Raw genomic sequence first — 23,979 nt, 5'->3', positions numbered from 1 at the left:
TTTTAGTTCTAGTAACGCTCGATATCATAATTATATGCAATTTTGTGTCGATGCGAATGCCCTCTTTTTAGGTCCGAATTGGGAAAATAATACCCGATGGAACTCCACTTGCAAAATGTTTGAATGTGTCTTACGTCAAAAAGATATTTTAAAAATGTTCCATGACAACCTTGCGGACCGTAATAAGATTACGGCTTATCCGGAATCAAGTTGGGATACTATCAAACTTGTTACGGACATGCTTGATGTTTTTAAAAAAGCAACTACTTTTTTATCGGGGGTTTATTATCCTACAAGTTGTTTAGTTTTAAACCAAATTTTTTTAATGTGTGCGAAAATAAATGAGTTTGAAATGAGGAGCACAATGTTTACTAATATGATGAAACTGATGAAAGCAAAGTTAAAAAAATATTTTTAAGAAATGCCTCCTATTATTACTTGTTCCGCCGCTTTGAATCCGGCTCTAAATGTTGGGTGGGTTGAGACTTTAATTGAAAATATTTGTTACAATTTGGGTTTAATGGATGATGACATGGATTATGCATCAAAGGAAGTTTCAAAATTTAACAATTTTTTTCAAAATTGTTTGACGTTTATTTAACAAAATATGGTTCAACAAGCATTCATGATATGATGCAAAATACGGGGGCATCCGGATCCACTTCTCACAAAAATAACGAAACAATTAGGCTTTATAATACTTTGAGGAACGAAAATTCCAAACGAGCTCGGTCTAACACCCCAAGTAGCGAGCTCGGGAGGTACATTGGTTCCGATTTCTTGTCTCAAATGAGTATTCAAGAGTTTGAAAATTTTGATATCTTGGCTTGGTGGAAAGGAAAGGAAACCTAATTTCCGATTCTAGCCGCTATGGCCCGTGATCTACTAAGCTCTCAAGCTTCTACGGTAGCTTCGAAATCGGCTTTTTTTGTTAGTGGCAGGGTAATATCACCAAGAAGAACAAACTAACCCCTTTGTCGGTGGAAGTGTGCATTTGCTTGAAATACTACCTTGATGGCGTGGAAAGGATACAAGATATTGAAGTACTAGAAGGTACATCGTTGCATGCCGAAGCACGAGTATATGAGGAAGAAGTAGCGATGGGAATGTCGGTGCCACTCACCCTAGAAGAGATCGAGTATGAGAGATGATTACGCAACGACATGGCGGATGACGAATAAAAAAATAAAAACAAAAAAATTTGAATGTTTTGTGTTTTTATGTTTGAAGATGTATTAGTTTGACAATTTGGATGTTTTCTGTTTTTATGTTTGAAGTTGTATTATGTATTTTCAATATAAAAAAAACAAAAAAAAATGAAAAAAAGGTTGAAAATTGCTCCAAAAAATATGTTGATTCAAGTTGAACAATTTTTTACATACATCAATGTTTTTCTACATATACACAAACATAAAATTTAAAACCAAAAAAAAAAAGTTAATACATGAAAACATATGTGTATTATTAAGCTAAGAAAAAAAAAACCTTATAGCAAAATGGTCCATATGGACGTGCAGTACGTGTGTGTATATATGTAAGGCTTATAAGCCTTCCCAATCCCCCAATTCCTCAATCCACCTGTGAAGACAATTTTTTTTTTTGGTTTATAACACTCTAGTGCAATATAATCTAAAAAAAAAAAAAAACTCATTCCTATTTTACACTTATTAGCCCAAAAAGAAAAAAAAAAATTAGAAAAGCTTATTTGCGTCGAACCGGTTTTTGCTGAACCGGTTTCTATTAAACCGAACCGGTTTACATATGTTCGGATATTTTTGGGGCTGAACCGGTTTTGAACCGAACCGGTTTGGGGGTGAACCGGTTTTGACTACGTTGACCGGAACCGAACCGGTTTTCTGAACCAATCCAATTCAGAAAAAAAAAAAAAATCGGTTTTTGCATGCCTAATTATATCCGAAGTAAATTGGATGCCTAATTATATCCGAAGTAAATTGGGTTAATGCTATTTTAGCCCAATGAACTATCTTGATTTTTTTTTTCTTCCTAAAAGTATAAACTTTACGACCTGGTAAAAAAAGTCTCATAACATGTGATAACCTGTTTTCGTTAAATATTTAAACTAAGACAAAAATTTATAAATGGTCCAATTCAATTTCCTTTATTTTTAATATAGTCTTTATAAAACAGTTTTTACATGGATAGTTTTTTTTTAGCAATGTAAATGACCCTTAAACATTTTTTAAAGAAAATGTTAAATATATAGGTGAAATACCCCTATAAAAAATACCCCTATAAAGAAACTTATCGATTTCTTCTACGAAAAGAAATCTCCTCAAGATTTTCAATTGAAATAACACAATTAGAATTTGAGAACTTTTAAAAAATTTGATTAGTATACTTACTTTGATTATATGCAATTCTAAAGAACATTAGTAGCTTTAATTTTAAAAAAAATTTTATCCAAACCCGACACCCTCTAAGCTTGGCTCAAGACCTTATTTTCATATCTAGGCATGACAATTAGTTGGGTTCAGGTTGTCGGGTTAGAAAACATAAATTCAACCTAGCCCATGTAATATATAAGTTAGTGGGTTGACTGGTTGGAAACCTCAACCCAAACCTATCCATATAACATGTTTAAGTATATGGGTTTGCGGGTTACTATGTAGAACCCAACCCACATAACCCATTAAATAAATAAGCAATACATTTATAAAAAAAAAATTAACATAAAGTTATAAAAGGATTAAAGTCATTTACATCAAAAAAAGATGTTTTCAACATAAGGTCATAAAGTTGTCGATGTAGGGTCGGAACACAGTACATGAGCATATACTTTCAAAACATTCCTAGAGTCGTTGTTGATGTAGAGAGTGCAACTAAAGTTCCCCCGCCAACTGGTAGAGTCAATGTTTCTGATTGCAAGCCTAATTATGATGAGACCGATTCTGATTATGATACCGAACAAGACACCGAAGGATATGAAGAAAATTCTGATTAGAATAGTTTTTATGTAATGTGTATTTGTAGTATAAACTTTATTTGGGTTCCTAGTTTAAATAGAAATGTTTATTACTATGTAATGTCTATTTGTAATATCCTGCCGATTTCACAGCCATCACACTCATCACAAGTAAAACAAGTTATTTTATTTCAATAAATGCATGTTAATTTGGTAATTTTTGTTTGTGGTGATTATTTGCCAAAAGCTTTGGTAATTGGTTTTTTGTCCGAAGTAGAAGAAATAACAATTTTTTTTTTTTTTATAATTTTTTTTGTTTTAGTTTAAAAATAGTGATGTACTTTTGTAACGCCCCATTCCTGGTATGTGATTCTAAGTATTTTATTTTTCCTTTATAAAGGCTACTCGACGAGTCCATAGCCTTGACTCGTCGAGTAGGTGCGTGCCTGCACATTGTGAGGCGACTCAACGAGTCATTATTCCCGACTCGGCGAGTCGGCTAGGCGAGAGAAAACCCTAAACCTTAGGGTTTGCACCCTATTTAAGCATCATTATGATCGCCCATCCTGTTCTCTATCACCTCCAGAACGTTTCTTCCAAAACCCCAGTCCCCCATAAGTGTTCTTGAGTGTTTCTCACCTTTGTGAGTGATTTTTGGTGCATCTAGAGGCTTGAAGAAGAAGAAGAAAGAAGTTGAAGACTCAAGAAGGGCAAAGTAGATCCAGAAGCTATCTTCCTGTTGGCACCTTTTCTGGTAATTGTCACAACCCCCAAACCAAGGATGGCGGAAACGTCCGGGGGTGGAGGACTTCATGTATAGTATCATAACCACAATTTCAATAGTAATTTAAGCAAACACAACCAACATATATATAATTGAAAAAGTTACATCACTTGTATGAATTACATGTTTCAAAATCAATTACAATATGTTGACAAAATATGAAAAGTTTGACGCCTTAACGTCCCATCCTCAAAAGCACTTGATTACCTGTTTAGTGTTATCCTGAGAATACAAGTTGTTTGAAGAGTGTCAACACAAAGGTTGGTGAGTTCATAAGCTTTTATTAATAAACTTAGTAGAAGTCTTTCACATGTAAATGTCGCGATTGTTTCAGAAAAATCCGATATTTTCCTTGAAATCCGAAAAATGTAGCCTTATAACCAAAGACTAAAATGTATAAGAAATCATCATTACTTAGTAGAAATGTCGTGAGTTTAAAATGATATGGAAAGTAAATTTCTTTATCAACCTAAAACCTACTTCGGTTTTATGAAACCCCGTAAACTTTATGAATTGTTATCTCCCTAGGTGAGTCGCTATAATCATACTGTGACTATGTGAACCCGCCACAACGTTTCTCAGGCGTCGCGAAAATGAAATGACATTTGTCACCCGTAGACCTGCAGGTCCCACTGTAGCTAGCAGCAAGGTGTGGGGTGTCAAACCCAATATAGATCTATATACAAGTATCACGTTCTCCCTCAAGGAGATTCTGATTATAACTACCAGGAATTATATCCCGCACTCGGACGTACGGGGAGAGAGAGAGAGAGAGAGTCTCACAATATAGGTTAACAAGTTTACGTGAATTGTGTGTGAATATAAATCTTTCTTGTATGAATGTACCCTTTTTGTACGAGTGCGTTGAGTGATGTATCATAAACTATACCTATTATAGTTTATCTAAAATGTATGTAATATGTATGAACTCTTTTATGGAAATGTATTAGTGTTATGAATTTATCAAACTATACTTTTTATAATTAAATAATACGTGTTCTAAAATGAATGAATAATATTTAATATGAATGACTTAGTTTCAGTTCATAATAATAAACTAACAAGGAAACACATTCAACTATTAGAACTTATGATTATACACTTTGCTCAACATAATACAAAGTGTTATGATATTTACATGCTGTTGGCTAACTTTAACCATTCTGCCCTGTTTTTGGAAAAATCATAGAAAAATCATACGAAGACGAAAACTAGATCCGTAAATTCTGAGAGTTCACAAAATGTGTCTAGTTTACTCATAATTTTTATCACTATTTTTAATGACCTCCAACTTGGGTGAAAAAGTCCAAAATCACAAACTGGTCCGGATTGTTGTTTGAAATGATAGGCAGTTTTGTAAAAATCACCATAAATTGTAGAAAAATCGTATGGAGATGTGCAAGTAGCCATTTTAAAGCTAAAAACTTGAACTATTTGCACCTTGTACAGTTTTGAAAACAAAAATGTTTAAGATGCCCAAAACAGTCCGTGAATGGAGTTGAACTTTTCTGATGAAGGCTGTTAGAAACATTTAGTTATGTTCTTAGTGTTTTAACTTGTATTCCCCCCCTGAAAACTTGAGAAAACATGAAAATGTAGGGGTATGAACTCACCTTAAGTGATTTCAGTAGATGATTGTTGAAGAATGGAAGTGTTTAATTCAAGAACACTTGGAGATGCCTTGAAGGTTTTCGAGAATCTAACATTATAGTTACGGAGTTTGTGTAAGCAATCAAAGATTTGAGTAGAATGAAGTGAAATAATAATAGGGAGGATGAATTTTTACTTACTAAGTGTGGAAGAACACTTGAAATCAGCCTTGAATCTCGAAAATTTGTGTAGAAAAGTTTGAGAGAAAAGTGGTGTTTGTTACTTAGTGGAATGAGAGAAATGAGAGAAAATGAGGAGTGTGGTTGTTTGTTCCAGCTCAAAAACGTGGGAGTGAGTGAAATTTGAGTGTAAGGGAACATTGAAGTGACATAGGTAAGGTGGGGAGGTATGGCTGGTCATAGAGTGGGTGTGGGGTGGTTGCTTGTGTCATAAGTTAAGGCAAAGTCAACACTCCACCTTAAATAAATTCCCCATTAGATCTTTATTATTTAGATAATGATTTTCATAAAAATGTGTTTAAATTATGAATATTTAGAGTTTATTATGTTGAAATATAATTTCTGGAGAAAATCCCGCTTTAAAATCACGAAAAACGGGCTTAAAATGTTAAAAATATCAAAAATGGGCTAAACGTGACAATTTCCCGAAGTCTGGCCGAGGTTCGGCCTTCTGGTGCTGAACCGAGAGAGAGGGAGGCAGAAACCGAGAGGGGAGAAGAGAGAGGGAAGGAACCGAGAGGGGGAAGGAGAGAACAGAGGGCGCGAAGAGACAGAGGGGCGGAGTAGAGACCGAGCGAGAAGAGACAGAGCGGCGGGTAAAGATCGAGCGAGAAGAGACAGAGCGGCGGGTAGAGACCGAGAGGAGCAGAGCGACCAGAAGAGAGACCGAGAGAGGCAGAGACCGAGGCTCGGTCTCGCATGCCTCAGCCACCAGAGGCTCGGTTCTGGTCCTAAGAGGCCTCTCATTCCGGTTTCGGTTCCTAAAGCCTATTTTTCTCGTTTTCGCCCCGTTTTAAGCCGTTTTTGACCCGGTTAAGGTCCGGAATGACCCGAATGATTCTAAAAAGTTACGGGAACTATTTGAGGGAGATTTGGGAGAGATTTCTCATACTTGGAGAGATTTGGGAGAGATTTGACATTCTTGGAGAGATTTCTCATACAAAGAGATATTTGAGAGAGGTTTCACATACTTGGAGAGATTTGGGAGAGATTTGACATTCTTGGAGAGATTTCTCATACAGAGAGATATTTGAGAGAGATTTGGGAGAGATTTGACATTCTTGGAGAGATTTCTCATACAAAGAGATATTTGAGAGAGGTTTCACATACTTGGAGAGATTTATGAGAGATTTGACATTCTTGGAGAGATTTCTCATACAGAGAGATATTTGAGAGAGATTTCAAGTGTGGCATTTGTGAGTGTTTGGCTCCGCAATGCAAGTTTCTTGAGCCCCGTTAAGTCATGATTAAGGATCCCACACCCTCCCAATGAGTATGCAACATGGTTTTCATCAGTTTAGTTCATTGATTAGCACTAGGGCTTAGGAAATTTTTAACACAAGACTTTTCTCAAGTGATGTTTTCCCATTAATATAGCAAGTTATACAGTATGAACATAACACAAACCCTAATACACAAGGTTTAATAGAGTTGACCGGCTTGACTTGATGACTTGACTTGACTCAAGATTGACGATTGTCACAGTAATCAAGTTCTCAACTTGATCCTTTTGTATATTAGATCTTATTGTCCCTAAATATGATGGTTTTGAGCTCAAAACCCTAAATCCTTTGTGTTGAAGCATTACTATCGATCCATATCTTAAATCTGATCTTCCTTGAGCTCCAGGGGCTCAAGGAAGTCATCTTTATGCAACCATGATCTTATTCTAGACAAGTAATCTTCATAATAGCTAAGCTTTTGGTGTTATTGCTTCATTACACCATGGATACACATAAAGTTAGCAACTTTACGTGTAAGGATAGTCTTAGAGGATCATATCTATGTTTTGGATATATAGAAATCGATTCAAATGAGTTGTTGACGGGTTGCATGCAAGGAATCGACGAGTCGTTATTCTGACTCGGCGAGTTTGGTCGCAGACCCTATTTCTCCTTGTTAGTGAGTTGGACCAGTGAGTAGATGGATTAACTCGGTGAGTTGAGTGGAACTAGGTCTCAGAGTTTGTTGGACTCGGTAATGGGGCGGACTCAGTGAGTCATGGAATGACTCGGCAAGTCGAGTCGCGATTAATAGGATCTGAGACTAGAGTACTCGGCGAGTAGAGTCAATTTGAAAGTTTGACTCTGACTTTGACCAGGGGTAAAAGAGTCATTTTACACTGGGAAGGATTATCAGGTTTTGACCAAATGATTTTTTTATGTATTAATATTCGGGAAGTCACCGGAGCAACACTTAGGGATTTCTCACTCAGGTTGTCAGCAGTTAGACATTCGAGGCGAGTTCCCTTTTCAGTAGGAACGGGTCTAAGGCACCAAGGCTGGCTCGTTAGTAGTATAGCGTTGGGGATAAACCTAGAAGAAAAATATGCATTCTTGATGTCTTTGTGATTCATGCATGTTTATGTTATGTGTTATATGTTCCGGGCTTCGGTCCGATGTCGGGCAAGCCCGATGCAGTATATGTGATTATGTTATATGTTTATATTTATGTTATATCCAGTCTATTCCAAACTTCGATCTGATGTCGGGCGGGGCCCGATGCAGTGGGCGGGGCCAAAGTTATTACGGACTTCGGTTTGATGCCGGGCGGGGGCGATGTAGTGGGCGGGGCCCAAGTTATTCCAGACTTCGGTCTGATGCCGGGCGGGGCCCAAGATATTCCAGATTTCGGTCCGATGTCGGGCGGGGCCCAATATATGTTTATGTTTATGAGTTTTTATGGTATGTGATAGATTGGGGGAACTCACTAAGCTTCATGCTTACAATTTTAGTTTTGGTTGCAGGTACCTCTGGTAACTAGGGGAAGGGCTCGGGATGATTGTATGGCACACACACCACAAATCTCAGCCTAAGAGTTTTACTGTGATCTTCTTTACACAAACAGTTCTAGTGATGATGATGGTGTTTTATGATACTTTACATTGGTTTTTTCTATTTGTACTTGTGTAACATCCGGATTCCCAGGTATATTATTTTATTCATTTATTTTTTTGGAGTTTGTGGACGGACTCGGCGAGTTGGTGCTTAGACTCGCCGAGTAGGGTCGCGGATTCTCATCCGGGTTCATGACTGGACTCGGCGAGTCCATGAGTGGACTCGACGAGTCCACGCTGTTTAATGAAACCCTAATTTCCTGGGTTTGGGACCTATTTAAAGGCCCTTAGGGCCGTGTCACACCCCGCTAAAGCGGAAACACGAGGTGTGGCAGTATAAAGGGTTTCATAGCAAAAGTTAAAAGACAACACCAACCATAGTATTAAAATTCATTACATATTTACAATGGGTTTGAACAACTTTTACAAGAAATTACAATGAAAATAGAAATACAACACATGCGAATGCTCCTAAAAGTGAAGTGTCCCTAAGTGCCACTTACTCGATAATTCCTGAAAAAGCATGTAAAACGAGCATCAACTATACAAATAGTTGGTGAGTTCACAAGTTTATAAAATCGAGTTTGAAATAAGGCTTTTCATAAATACAAGTACATTGCTTTAATGAGAAACAAAGTTGACTGCTATTAATGAATACAAGTTTATTGCTATAACGAGAAACGAGTTTGTATGTGTATGAGCAAACAATGAGTCTCAACTAAACCTATGACTGAAGCCTTATCAAGATCTATGCTTATCGTTCCATAGATGAATATGGTATCATGCACTCCAGCAATAGGGCGAGTGAGGAGTTGTCAATTCCTAATAGCGCTATCCATAATGACCATTGGCTCAAAGAGTTAATGGTTAGAGATAAGGGAAGGGCCTTAGTACGATAAGTTCTCATGTTCCGTGTTGCATAGACATACATAGAGAGACATAGCAATACAATAGCAATCATGTTTGATACAATCAATTTAAATACAACATGCAAATAATAGTTTTTCTGGACATGCTTTTCCACCCCAAAACATAAAACCTGAAAATAGGGGAGTGCGTGAATACTCACAATACATTGAGATGATGCAAATGGTGCCTTGACTATGCTCCACGTGTACCACTACTGATTCCTATAATATTGGTATTCACTAGTGAGTCTCTAATCGAAATGTAACACTAGTATACTTACTACTACAATAAAATTATGCCAATACTGAGTCACAATTGAATATTGATAAATTATAAATATTTTTCTGTGGAAATTAAGTTTCAAAGAATCAATTGTTATATAACAATTTAAACGGAAAATTTCCATTATTGAAATGTTAATATTTAACATTTTAGAGGTGTTCCAATGATTAAATATTAAAAACTAAATCAATTTAGTTCTAAAATTTCCCAAACTTTGCATTTTAGTTTTAATTGAATTCAAAGACCTCCAGATAATTTTTCTTGAATTTTTTATTTGTCTAACTATTTTTCACCACTTTAGTTTCTTGAATAACCATAAAATTATGAAAAATACTAAACAATTAATAAAAATTACCAAACTTCATATTTTGGTTCTAAATGTGTTAAAAGACTACTAGATAATTTTTTATGGATTATGGATATGCATAACCATTTTTCATATATTTAATTCTCTAAATATACAAAAATTCATGAAAAATAGAAATCGGTTAAGAAAATGCCCCAAACTTTTTATAGTAATGTCATTACACATACTTAATCTGTGAAAAATATAAAAATGGGTTTCTAAACTGTTTAACCAATTTTGATGATTTTTATGCATTTATTCTAATAAAAATTGAAATAAATAGAAAACAGTTTCCAAAATTACCCAAACTTTTTGTATTATTGTTATTAAACATTATCTAGCTGGAAAAAAAATATAAAAAACGATTTCTAAACTATTTAACCAAACTTTTAGATTTTTGAGTATTTATTATAATAAAAATTGAAATAAATAGAAAACAGTTTCCAAAATTATCCAAACTTTTTATTTAACTGTTATTATACATAACTAAGCTGAGAAAAATATAAAAGATATTTTTCAGTGGGTATTTATATTTTTCCTTGTTTTATCCCCTTAAATAATCATTAATTGAAGAATAAATAATAAACAGTTAAAATAAATTACCAAAAATTTTGTAACATCATTTACAGTGTAAGTAATCTGGGAAAAATACCAAAAGTGGTTTTCATATTGTATTATCCGGTTTTGGGTATTTATGTGTATTTAAGTGTATTTAACATTAGAAAATTGGAGAAAAATAGTATACAGTAGAGAAAAATCATCAAAATTTTTATGTAACCTCCTACAGTACAACATGATGTTCTGGTAAAAGTTCATGAATTTTGGATAATCAGAACTATTTTTCCTATTTTTAGGCCATTATAATTACCAAAAATTGGGAAAAATAGGAAGGCATTATGAAAAATTATGAAATTATTTTTCTGAGTCTCCCACAATAGTTAAGAGCTGTAGAAATTGTTAGATACAATTTTCACACTTCCTGAAGTGGTTTTGTGATTTATTATACCCAAACAAAAAGAAAATGGAAAACCATACTAAACAGCAACATAAATCGATGAAATTTAATGAGAGGTCATTATTCACCCTAGGGGTCATCCACGAATTTGTTCCGGATTTATAGACCTCTGGAAGTATTTTATATGATTTATTGCCCTATTTTATTGCATTAATTATAATAATTCGAGAAAAATGAATTATCTTCTGGAAATTTACAGAGCATCTTATTTTGTTGATGATAATCTGGGAAAAATCGGATTTGGTCAGAAAATGAGTTTTAGATATTTATTTGGAAATAAATCTTTCATTAACATATTTGAAAGCTTTTTAACAACAACTTTGATCATCAAGCATCTAAGTTTGAAGATCATGTTGTTTTGAAGACCATTCATGAGTTTGAAATGTTCAAAAATCATTTTTGATAGAAAACTTTGGATGCATGTGGTGATTTTTACCCAAAACTTGTATAAAAGGGCATTATGTTGATTTTGACTTAGGTTTTGGTCCTTGGATTTCACCATTAACAACATACATGTTGTTTTTGGGTGAAATCCTACCACCACCATCATCAAAACCGTGAGTTTGTGTGTGTGTATGTTTATGTGTTCATGATCTTTCATTAGAATGGTGTAGAAGAACAAAGAAATGCAAGAAAATCCATGAAAACTTGAAGGAAAATGAAAGGAAATCGTGTTCTACCTTAATGAACACCATTAGATGATGAAGATTTTGAGTATACTATGTCTTCTTGGACATGTTGGCTGTAAAATTTCGTGGTTCATAGTGGGAGGAAAAGAGAAAATGTGTGTGAGAGTGTGAGAGAGAAATGAGAGAAAATGAGGGAAGATGGAGTGTGAGAGAGAAGAAGAATCATTTTGTGTTGGGAAGAGGAGAGGCATCTTGGGAGGAGGGAGTCCGAATTTGGAGTGGAGAGAGGGTCTCCCTCTCTTAAATTTTATAAAATTATAACTTTATTTTATAAAAATATCAAGTTTTTATAAAATATGCACCTTATTTTATTTTTCATTTACAAAACCTTGATTTTTTTGCATAGAAATAAGGTTAAATACTAATGACTTAAATTTTATTTTTCTTAAATGCATTCTCATAATTTTTATTATTAGAATATCATATTATAAGTTTCATAATTATTTTTATAGAAATTTTTAAGGTTAAAGTTTATAAATATGAGTTTTTAGGGCATTTAGGGTTTTTGAGAGTTCGTAAGTCTTTGGATATCAAAGTTAATTGAATTTTGAGACTTCAAACTATTTTAGAGTTTCATAACTCTTATTCAAGTTAGAAATAATGTTTGTAATATTTTTTTATCGATTTATTGGCATTCTATGTAATGATTCCGAGATTCAAGCGAAATTGAGGAATCAAGTATACTAGTCCTACTCTTCAACTTTGACTTAAGTTTCTATGAGACTCTGACCTAACTTTTACTTCTAGGTCAAGTACATGATGTGTGTATATGATTCATGAAATGGTGTTCAAGTCAAAGAGTGACCCTAATATAGATAGTCACTAAAGTTAAGTAGTAGTAAAATTCACATATCAATGTGAAATTTAAGTACACTATCCATTGATTCTAATTGTTTCCAAGTTTCTAGTAGGTTATAACTTAGCTTCTAGTTACTAAGTTTAGTATGTGTAGTGCCTATATGTGCAACTAAGTTTAGTCAAATCTAGAACCGACTCGAATTTTGACGGTTGTCACAGGCTGTCATTTGTGGCTACCAAACCCTAGAGAGAAACCCTAAGAGATCTAGAGAGTTTGTGAGGAAGGAGAGGCCATTTTTGATCATTTTGTTGGTGTGATTGCAAGAAGGAGGTGACCAAGGCAAGAAGAGGCTGAAGGAGGAGCGGTTCTGGTGATTTCAGAGTTCAGAGACTTCATCATGAGGTATTTATTCGGACCTTCTTCCGATTTGGTGTTGATTCTTAGAGTTAGGATTTTCTAAGCCCTTTAGAGAATGGATATGTGGAGCAATTGGTCCCTTCTCGAGTTTATGCTTTGGATTTGGACTCAAAGAGGTCCAGAGACCTTAACCCTTGGAGCTTTATGGGTTATTTTGGGAGCCATGAACTTAGGATGTTGATTTTGGGGCTAAATCACCAAGTGGAACCTTTTAGATGTCCCATGAGTGTCAAGATTTGAGCTTTACGTGTTTATTAGGCTTGGAAAGGTCAGATCTATGGACCAATGGAACAGATCTGACCTCAAGAGGTCAAGTGAGTTTGTACATGGCATGAAATCGCCGAGTCCAAGGGTAGACTCGGCGAGTATGGGTAGGGTTTCCAGTAAATCACTCAGCGAGCAGACCTGCCGAGTTGGGGGAATTACTCAGTGAGTCAGAGAGGGATTAAAGGACTGGAGTTCAAGGTGGAACTCGCCGAGTTGTTCTTGAGACTCGGCGAGTTGAGTAGGGGTAGCCCCACAATTCACGCCAGGTGTGACTCGTCGAGCAAGGGGAGGGAATCGACATGTCAAGTGAGACTAAGGAGTTAGTGGACACATGTAGACTCGTCGAGTTGCCCAAGTGCACTCGATGATTTGGGTCAAAGTTTGACCGTTGACTTTGGTTGACTTTTAGGGTTTGGTTAACAATGAGGGTCTTTGGGCCAAAGGAGTGGTAAAATGGTCTTTTACCCTTCCGAGGGTGCCAAAAGAGGGTTGAGTCTAGTCCTGAGAGTTATATTTATGAGAGTATTACTTTATGTGATTAGGTGGAGGCTAGATCTTATTTCTACCGAGTCAGAGATTTACCGAGACATCTTAGGAGAGTCTTCTCACTATACTTTACCTTGAGTGGTAACTAGAGTCATGTGACAGAGTTATTGTATGCTATCTATGTGATGTGTTGCATTGCATTATTTCTATGTGATTTATGCCATGTGTATATCAGCGTATATCAGAGTTAGAACCGGAGGGTTCACAGAGTTAGGACCAGAGGGTTCATAGAGTTAGGGCCCAAGAGGCCCACAGAGTTATAGCCTCGAGTGGCTAGTATGTGTTATGTGTGGTATTTTGGGGAACTCACTAAGCTTTATGCTTACAATGTTATGTGTTATGTGTTTCAGGTACCAGTGATGATCGCGGGAAGGCACCGACATGATTCGTACACATGCATGGGATTATCTATTTTGATCTTGGGAAACATTTTGTGAAACAAAGTAATGATATAATGGGATTTTGTTAATATATATGTTTGGAAAATGTGTTTTAAAATGCGAAAATTTGATTTAAATTTTACGGTGTTACAATTTGGTATCAGAGCCTTGGTTTGAGGGATTCGGATGCATCTTCGGGCGTATCTGGACTCAAACTGAGGATTTGAGGAGAATTTTGATAATAAAGTAAAATTTTAAAGAGTAAAGAGAGTTTTGAGACAAACAGAGCAGAGCCGTGTGTACGATCAGCCAGCACCCGAACGGTGATTTTCCAAAATACCCTTACAATAAGTGTTAAAAGATACGTTATGCTATGCTATATGATGAATTATGCTATGCATGCTAGAGTATACTAGGTATTCTTATTAGGACTAGAGTGGCGTGATATATGATGCCTTAGTCTAGGGGTTTTGCTGCTAAAGATGCTTGAGAGTGTTTAGATAGCAGCAAGGAGCTTATGAGAGATTTGCTACTGTGTAGCACATGATTAGAGAGAATAGCGTACTTGGGATTTTGGACTCTAGGAGGAGGACTTGGAGTGAATGGTGAGTCGGTGTGGTCGGTAGTATTGGGCCCGTACTACCGAAGGCACCGGGTCAGTGCGCAACCCAAGTAAGAATCCTTAGGGTACTAGAGATCAAGTAGGATTGGGATATCGAGTGTGTATACATCCGAGCAAATTACTGATATCTTATGTTGTATTTCAGAGAGGCATCATGGTAGGGACACGTCACAGACCAAGGACCAGTGAAGGGGGTGTGAGCGACGAGGAGCTCTACCAGATGATTCATGATGAGGTAGCTGCTGTCATCCGCGATGAGATTCCAGAGATGTTCGGGTCTATCAAGACCACCCTGATAGAGAAATTTGATGAGAGATATGCTGCTCTTTCTGATGCTGCTGTTGCTGCGGCCACTGCACCTGTAGCTGCGGCTAGACCGTAGGGTGGTGATACGTTGCTGTTCCGGGAGTTCAGCAACACAAAACCACCGGAGTTTGATGGGACCTAGGACCCGATTGCAGCAATGAGGTGGATATCAGACATAGAGGGATGTTTCTTTACTTGCTCATCTCCTGAGCATTTGAGATTCCGGTTCGCGCTGAACCAGCTTCGCTTGGGAGCGAAGGATTGGTGGAAGTTTGTTACGGCGCATTATTCTCCTGCTGAGCTTGCTGCAGTGACTTGGGAGAGGTTCACTGCTATGTTCCGAGATGAGTTCGTTCCCCAGGTGGAGAAGGAGCGTTTGGCCCAGGAGTTTCTGACCCTTAAGCAGGGTACTGATTATGTCACAGTGATTACGAGGATGTTCCATGAGCGGGCGATGTTTTGCCCAGAGCACGTGTCCTCCGAGCAGGCACGTATGAGCCATTATCTGAGTATTTTGAGGAGGGATATACGGGAGGGCGTGGCGAACTCGACATACCGGACATTTTCTGAGCTTCAGGCAAATACCCGGAAGAGGGAGATAAAGCTGGAGACCCAGGCTAGGGAGGAGGTTGAGTCTAAGGGGAGGGATCGACGACCGGCACAGTCTCAGCCGGAAGCCAAGCGGGCCAAGCCCGCTGATTCGAGATATGGGAGTCAGAAGGGCCGCACTTGTGGTAAGTGCAGTAAGATCCACGATGGGGTGTGCAGAGCGGGTCTTGCTACAAATGTGGCAAGGAGGGGCATATAGCTAAGGATTGCCCCAAGGGGTTTGCGGTATGCTTTCACTGCAACCAGACTGGACACCGCAAGCCAGAGTGTCCACAGTTATGAGGGACGGCCCAGGGAGCACCTTAGGGATCTGCCCCTGCTGCTATCAGAGCTACTGAGAGCCAGCCAGTGAAGGTCGAGGTACCGAAGGCACGAGGGAGAGCCTTCCAGTTGACTGCGGAGGAGGTCCGCGCAGCGCCCGATGTCGTTGCTGGTATGTATTCTTTCATATATTTACTTTTATGTTGAGATATTGTGCTTATATTATGATATGCGTAGGTACTTTTCTTGTGAATTCTGTACCTGCCTTTATCTTTGGGTTTTAGTCAGCACATCACTATTAGTCGAGAGGCATTGAGTCGACCTCTGAGAGTTTCCATAGCTGACGAAAGAGTGATGTATGCCACCGAGGTGATCCGAAGGTGTGTACTCGAGATTTTCGGCGTTGAGTTTCCGATTGATCTAATTCCTATTGCGATGGGAGATGTCTATGTCATCGTGGGCATGGACTGGTTTAGCAAATTTGGAGCAGTTATCGACTGCGAGAGATAGGTGGTGACCATACGAGACCCTAATGGGGGAGTTCTTTCAGTGTACGACTAGGGTAGGCGTTCTGGGTCGGCATTTTGTTTAGCCGCTAGAGCGAGGCAGAGTCTATAGCAGGGCTGTAAGGGATTTGTAGCATATGCGATGGATACGAGGGTTGATTCAAAGAGACTGAGGTCAGTAGATGAGGTTCCGATAGTGCGTGAGTTCCCGGATGTATTTCCGGAAGAGTTACCGGGTGTGCCTCCCGAGAGGTAGGTTGAGTTCAGCATCGATTTGGTTCCGGGGGCTGCGCCTATCGCCAAGGCGCCTTATCGCCTTGCACCTCCAGAGATGCAGGAGTTATCCTCGCAACTTTAGGAGCTGCTGGGGAAGAGGTTTATTCAGCCGAGCAGTTCGCCATGGGGAGCGCCTATCCTTTTTGTTAAGAAAAAGGATGGCTCACACCGGATGTGCATTGATTACAGGGAATTGAACAAGCTGACGGTCAAGAACCGTTACCTGTTGCCGAGGATCGATGATCTGTTCGATCAGTTGCTGGAAGCATCTTGGTTCTCCAAGATCGATTTGAGGTCGGGATATCATCAGGTGAGGGTGCGAGATGAGGACATCCAGAAGACAACGTTCAAGACTCGTTACGAGCATTACGAGGTCGTGGTGATGCCTTTCGGGCTCACCAATGCACCGACGGTGTTCATGGATCTCATGAACAGAGTGTGTAGGCCGATGTTGGATCGCTCAGTGATCGTGTTCAATGACGACATATTGGTGTATTCGAGATCCAGAGAGCAGCATGAGGAACATTTGAGAGAGATCCTCGGAGTTTTGAGATCAGAGAGGCTTTATGCCAAATTCTCCAAGTGTGATTTTTGGTTACAAGAGGTTCAGTTTCTAGGGCATCTCATTAACCAGAAAGGGATATTGGTCGATCCGGCCAAGATTGAGGCGGTGATGAGTCAGGAGGTGCCGAGGTCACCTACAGAGATCAGGAGTTTCCTAGGATTGGCAGGCTATTATCGAAGATTTATCAGGGATTTCTCCAAGATCGTTGTGCCACTTACCAAGTTGACCCAAAAGGACGTTGCTTTCTCATGGGGCCCAGAGCAGCAGGCCTCCTTCGAGACACTTCGCCAAAGGCTATGCGAAGCCCCAGTGTTAGCCCTTCCGGAGGGGATGGAGGACTTCATAGTGTATTGTGACGCGTCAATATCGGGGTTGGGAGCGGTGCTTATGCAGAGGGGTCATGTAATAGCATACGCATCGAGGCAGCTGAAGCCTCAAGAGATGAGGTATCCCACCCACGATCTAGAGTTGGGGCCGGTGGTGTTCGCCCTCAAGATCTGGCATCACTATCTGTATGGATTCGGTGTACCATATACACGGACCACAAGAGCCTGAAGTATCTAATGGATCAGCCCAACTTGAATATGCGCTAGAGGAGATGGTTTGTGAGATCCTGTACCACCCGAGCAAGGCTAATGTTATAGCCGATGCACTGAGCCGTAGGGCGGAGGGCGCCCTGATGCGGGATGTTTGTTTGAGATTGACAGTGATGAATCCGGTGTTGGACACCATTCGTGGGGCCCAGGCTGAGGCCGTGAGACCAGAAAGCCAGAAGAGAGAGAGAGAGAGAGAGAGAGAGAGTTGTTGGGCTGGTATCGGAGTTCGTTACCGATAGTCGGGGGCTTATGATATTTCAGGGTCGGATATGGGTACCGTTTGTGGGCGGGACGCGTACCATTTTGATGGAAGAGTCTCATCGATCGATGTTCTCGATCCATCTCGGGACCACTAAGATGTATTTAGATCTGAAGAAAGAGTATTGGTGGCCCTGTATGAAGAGGGACGTCGTGTGGTTCGTTGAGAGGTGCCTAACCTGTCGTAGGGTTAAGGCTGAGCACCAGAGACCGCATGGTAAGTTGCAGCCATTAGAGGTTCCCGAGTGGAAGTGAGAGCAGATTACTATGGATTTTATCACCAAATTGCCGAGGACTGCGAGGGGCGTCGATGCAATTTGGGTGATTGTAGACAGGTTGACGAAGAGCGCTCACTTGCTTGCTATTAGCGAGAGCTCTTCTGCGGAGAGGCTAGCAGAGTTGTACGTGAGAGAGGTGGAATCGCGGCATGGGGTACCGGTCTCGATTGTTTTAGATCGAGATGTACGTTTCACTTCTAGGTTCAGGAAGAAGTTTCATGAGGAATTGGGTACGAGGCTGCATTTTAGTACCGCATACCACCCACAGACTGACGGGCAGAGTGAGCGGACGATTCAGACGCTCGAGGACATGCTCCGAGCATGTGTGTTGGATTTTCGTGGGAGTTGGGACACGTATTCACTACTAGAAAAACAGCCTTTTACGACGCTCATTGCGCGTCGTAAAACGCTCAGACGACGCGCAAATGCGCGTCAAGGAAGGCCCTGTCATAAAGAGAGACGACGCGCATTTACGACGCGCATTTATGATGCGCATTTACGACGCGCGGTTATGACACGCAATGCGTATCAAGGAAGGCCCTGTCATAAAGGAAGACGACACGTATTTGCGTGTCGTAATCTTACGACGCGCGTGTTTATGACTCGCAATGCGTATCAAGGAAGTCCCTGTCAAGAAAGGCCATGTCATAAATAAAGACGACACACATTTTTGTGTATCGTTATTTTAATTTTTTATTTTTAATTATTTATAGATATACTAGTTTTCAAATTAAATTTGCATTTTCATAATAAAAAATAAAATAACATATACAAAAAATACAATACATTGCACAAAATTTAATGTCATACAAATAATCCTTCCAATAGTAGACAAATGCAACATTTCATGGAAAGATAAAAACAAATCAATAGTTGTAAAAAAAATTTACAAACTAATTAGATACAAGAAGTATCAAAAAAATACCCTCAAATGCTTTTCAAAGTCCAATCTCCATGTCAGCTCTTCAACTCACTTCTCCATCTTCAACTCACTTCTCCATTTTGTTCTTAGGTTCATGTAAGGGCTAGCTCCAGCATCTCTTGCAGTTTCAAAGGCAGAAAGAAGAACAGAACGTGATATTATTTTGCCATTGGAAAGCTATGTTAACTCTTTTTTTTAAAAAAATTTAGAAAAAGAATCTGCTTCTCTAAGATATTATCCAACAACAATGCTAAAACATGTTTAAAAGTTAAATGCAAAAAAGAGAACCTGTTCTATGACAATTCCATTAACAGACCTAGAAAGAATTGCACGTGACTTTATACCCCTTTCAGATTGTGGAGCTTTTTCAGACTCAACTCCATCCTACAAAATACAACATCAATCAAGAAAAATATATAAGTAAACATGCAAAACCACAAAACATACAATAAAACATAATATTATAACTATTAACGATATATTAACCACACCTTTTGCCTCGACACTGTTGTTGCAAGCTTAGAGGATTTCACTTGCTGCAAGGTAACCTCCACCACTTTACTCCCACACACAAAATTCGGGTGTGATGTGTTTATGTAATCCATCTACCCAAAAAAGCAATATTTTCAGCCATGTCACGATAAAAATAAAAAATAGAGATAATGATACGTACCTCCATTTCAACTATGTGCCCAATCATGGTTTCAGAAGGCTGAAGACCATCACTTAAAAAATTCCCTATGACATCATCCATTCTCTTTCTGAGAACAGGAAATCTCTGTAACTCATTCACCATACATCGATGGCCCATCTAAAACATGAACAAATCAGTCAGCTTAGTGTCCAATTATATGAATCTTGCACATTGAAGGCTTGGATCTAGTAAACAAGCAATCTGTCGTCTAATTAGAACTTCAAATGGAAACTGCTCTTGCAAGAGACTCTGCTCTCTCTGTTTTAGGAATTTTATAAATTCAACAGAAGAGATTCACAACTTTACATTAAAAAAACACATCTTTAAAGATATAGTTAATTTTGCATTCAATGCAAAATATCTGAAAATAAAAATTCATGTAAGACATGATATTCTTTCAGAAAGTGTCAAAATTTGAATAAAAATATAAAACATGAATTTTTAGAAAGATTAAAAAGACGTACCTGCAGAGCCATCTTTGAATGAGTTGTGTGGACACTCAAATTGTAGTAGATTTCCAAAAAGAAAATAGAAAAAGAAGAACGGGATATACCCTTTTCTTACCTGGCATGTGTCAATAAGTTGCACAATCCGGACAAAAACCTGTGTATCATGGTAAGGTAGAGCACATAAATTCAATTCATCAATGTTGTATATATGAATCCTGTTGAATAAAATGCAGAATAACATAATAACCGATATGTTGACATACGAAAATGTGAAATGACATGAAAAAGTGAAGCTTGAATGGTAATACATACTTGTATCTACAGATTAGATATTTAAGTGTCCTTAGTGCTGAAGGTAACTTAAAATGTCCGGACAACAGCCTCAAATAAGTTCTCGATCCAGTTCTCTACTCTTATGAAATCAAGACCACCTCAACTTAAAGGTACCTGTTGCAAGTGAAATTTGTGCCACCACGACACTCCCCTTTCCACTTTTCGGGAATTGGTCGGAGGCCTTCATCACTGAAGCTCTCCGAATCTGGCCATATTCCACTGTCTATGACACCAATAATCGAGTTGCTCTCACCAATGGGACTTCGTTCAATTGTTATTGGAAATCCAATAAAGTCCCACGACCTCGTTGTCTGGAGGTGCAACTTTTGACATGGGAATACGGAGACGATCCCTTCATAACCTGCATTTAATTAGGGTTTTAGCCAATCTTAGCAAAGCATATACTACATATATATATATATATATATATATATATATATATATATATATATATGTATATATATATATATATATATATATATGTGTGTGTGTGTATCTACATCCACAATTAGTCAATTATATATAAAAGTTCATGTGGATCGTATCGAGTTCTTGTTTTCACAGTTTATGATGTCATTTTTGATGCATCTCAAATTCTGTGTGGTTAAGAAATTTTGATTGATGGAAAAAAGTAGTCGTACAAACGCACTCTCACTGAATTAATTAAGAGGCTGTGTACGATCAATACTAACATTAAACCATTGTAACTGTTTTGGAAAATGTTTCTCATTTATTTTGTTGCTTTCTTGTTTCTTAATTTTGTATAATTATTTTGTCAATTTTATGTGATTATTTTTTTCTGTTACTTGTATTTTTGTTTCATGATAAATTCTAAAAACTTGAAGGAAATCTAAATGAAGCAAAATCTAGTCATTGATACTTACCAGCCAACTTTCGTTTTTCTTCTTGGGAGAGATAGGTAGCAAATCCATTAAAGCTTCTTTGGTAACCCCTTATCAGGGCTTTTCTTGAGAACCTGGTCCCATTTAAAGATATAAACAAAACATATTTGTGGTTTCAAAAATGAAAATGCAATTCAAAGAAATACCTAGGGCTGGTAATATTTTTCAAGATTTCAAAGTGATGCAAAGAAGGTGAATATTCTCCTTCTGGAAGAAATCATGTAGGCAATAAAAACCTGCAGAAAAGATTAATTTGCATTAGAATCACGAGTTAAATCCAAGATTAATTTACATTAAGTGTTGTCTATAAACGATATCTAAAAAAGGACGGTAAAATTGGGGAAAATTCAAGTAAAAACCAAACGAGGGAAATTTGTAAAATTGATACAACTTAATAAGAAAGACTTTTCTATTAAGTCATTGTATCTGCATTAAGTAAAAAAAAACACTCATATATAGCATTCATGTCCCTATTAAGTAAAAAAAAAGTGACAGAACCTTAGCTAGGTCAAAGGGGCCAAGTTTTACTTTAATAAACGTACGATGAAAGGGGCAAAAGATGTGGGTCCTACACAAAAAAGTATAAATCTATCAACAACCAACATGACAAAAACAAAAAAACTTAAACATGAGATGCTACAATACCGATGTCTTTCCACCTAAGAGAGTTCCTAATTTTTTTTGTCTGTTTAGTGTGCTCATCACTTTTTTATGAAGACAACAGATACATATGTATAGGAAAGTTAAATTCCAAGTCAAAGCAACAAACAATTCAAATTCGAGAAAAGTTAAAATGTGCTAAAGACATAACCCTTTCTCCCAAATTATCCCGCTTCTGTATAAAACACTTATTAAATCAACCCACTACTATATTAAAGGCTAAAGATAAAGTTAGAAGTAAAGATAGCAATAAAAAGTCAACCAACACTTTAATAAAGGCTATGATTTAAAATAACATTTTTGATAAAGTTAGAAGTAAAAAATGTTGCTTGGTTGATAAACTGGAAAGGAAAAAAGCATTAACCAAGGAATGTCATTCCATACCATATGAGACCCTTATTTTTTTCATTCCATGTCTTCAAGGAATGACAGTTACCATTTTACCCTTTATAAAATATAAAGGCTCATTTTCAATCTACCAAAATAACCCTTCCAAATCATTTTAATCCACTTGGAAGCCAAACACGCGAGGGCTGGTTCGGATTCGGTGTCACGGCGCTGCGATTTCGTTCCAGACCCGGTCAACAGTAGCTCTAGCAAGATCTTGAGTCATACCCTGAACTTGACTAGTAAGTTTTTGGCGAGTAGAAGTCAACTCCTTAATACCAGCATGTAATTGCATAAGCTCAGCACACATAGCTTCTACTCCATGAAGCTGAAGGAAAAATCATATGAATTTTTTTATAATCATATATGTAAATGAATTTGATAATCAGGTTTGCGTAGCAATAAACAAATAGTCAATCGGATGAAATAGATCTGTGTTAATGAACATATTTGAAGCAGTGGCGGAGCTTGAATAACTAACTTGGGGGGACCGAAAATATTATGAACTGAAATTAACATTCTTAAAAAAAACCAAATTGTTTTCAACAAATAAACACCAAAAACATATAGAAAAATGATTACAACTCAGCCCGACAACCTTTAATATCTTTAAATTCATCAATTCGTTTCTTTATCATCTACCTTTCTTTTGTAAAAATAATCTAAGGTTTTCATCTTTCCCATGATTATATCTATAAAAATCAAAATGAAGGAACAATTATTCAATCAAAATAAAAAATATAACAATAACCAATAACTCATTTAACAATTAACAATATGTGAAAACTGAAAAATGAAAAAAATGAACTGAAATAAAAAGTGATTAAGTGAAAACAGATCAATGACCAAATGACTAAATGACCAAATCAATAATCTCTTGTTGATTTTCAGTTTTGTTTGAAGCATAAGTGCATAACCAAATGACCAAATCAATAATTAGTTTTGTTTGAAGCATAAGTGCATAACCAAATGACCAAATCAATAATTAGTTTTGTTTGAAGCATAAGTGCATAACCAAATGAGCAAATCAATAATTTTCTGTTCCTTTTTGGTGTCCTACAGCTTACATTAAATCATAAGTCATAACTGTCAGCAATTAATTTAATCCAAAACTGAAATCAAAAGGTTATTAATTGGCATTTGGCAAATGACAGCCAAGTTAAAAAGAAATTCTAATTCCTAATTTGGAGTTTGGACATTGAGAATTAGGGAAACTCAAAAACAGCAAATAGTAGCAGCAATGCAGTAGCAGCACAACAATGAACAATCAACATTCAGCAATCAACAATCAAAAGAATTAAAGAAAGAACAGCAGAAGTAGAGAACTAGAAAA

General features: G+C 37.5%; 1 long non-coding RNA gene across 1 annotated transcript; it reads right to left on the bottom strand.

Annotated features, from left to right (window-relative positions):
- Positions 1-8,782: 8,782 nt before the first annotated feature.
- LOC145014537 (uncharacterized) lies at positions 8,783-11,719 on the bottom strand. The gene is made up of 3 exons (XR_013665557.1): positions 11,605-11,719; positions 9,442-9,502; positions 8,783-8,885 (listed from the first exon to the last, which is right to left on the bottom strand). It is a non-coding gene; the product is annotated as an uncharacterized LOC145014537 (long non-coding RNA).
- Between the last annotated feature and the right edge of the window lie 12,260 nt (positions 11,720-23,979).

The sequence above is a fragment of the Lactuca saligna genome, chromosome 9 (genome assembly GCF_052625555.1).
Source record: "Lactuca saligna cultivar CGN05327 chromosome 9, ASM5262555v1, whole genome shotgun sequence".
Taxonomy (NCBI): domain Eukaryota; kingdom Viridiplantae; phylum Streptophyta; class Magnoliopsida; order Asterales; family Asteraceae; genus Lactuca; species Lactuca saligna.
The sequence above is the reverse complement of the archived record's forward strand: the minus strand, read 5'-3'. Positions and strand labels throughout refer to the sequence as shown.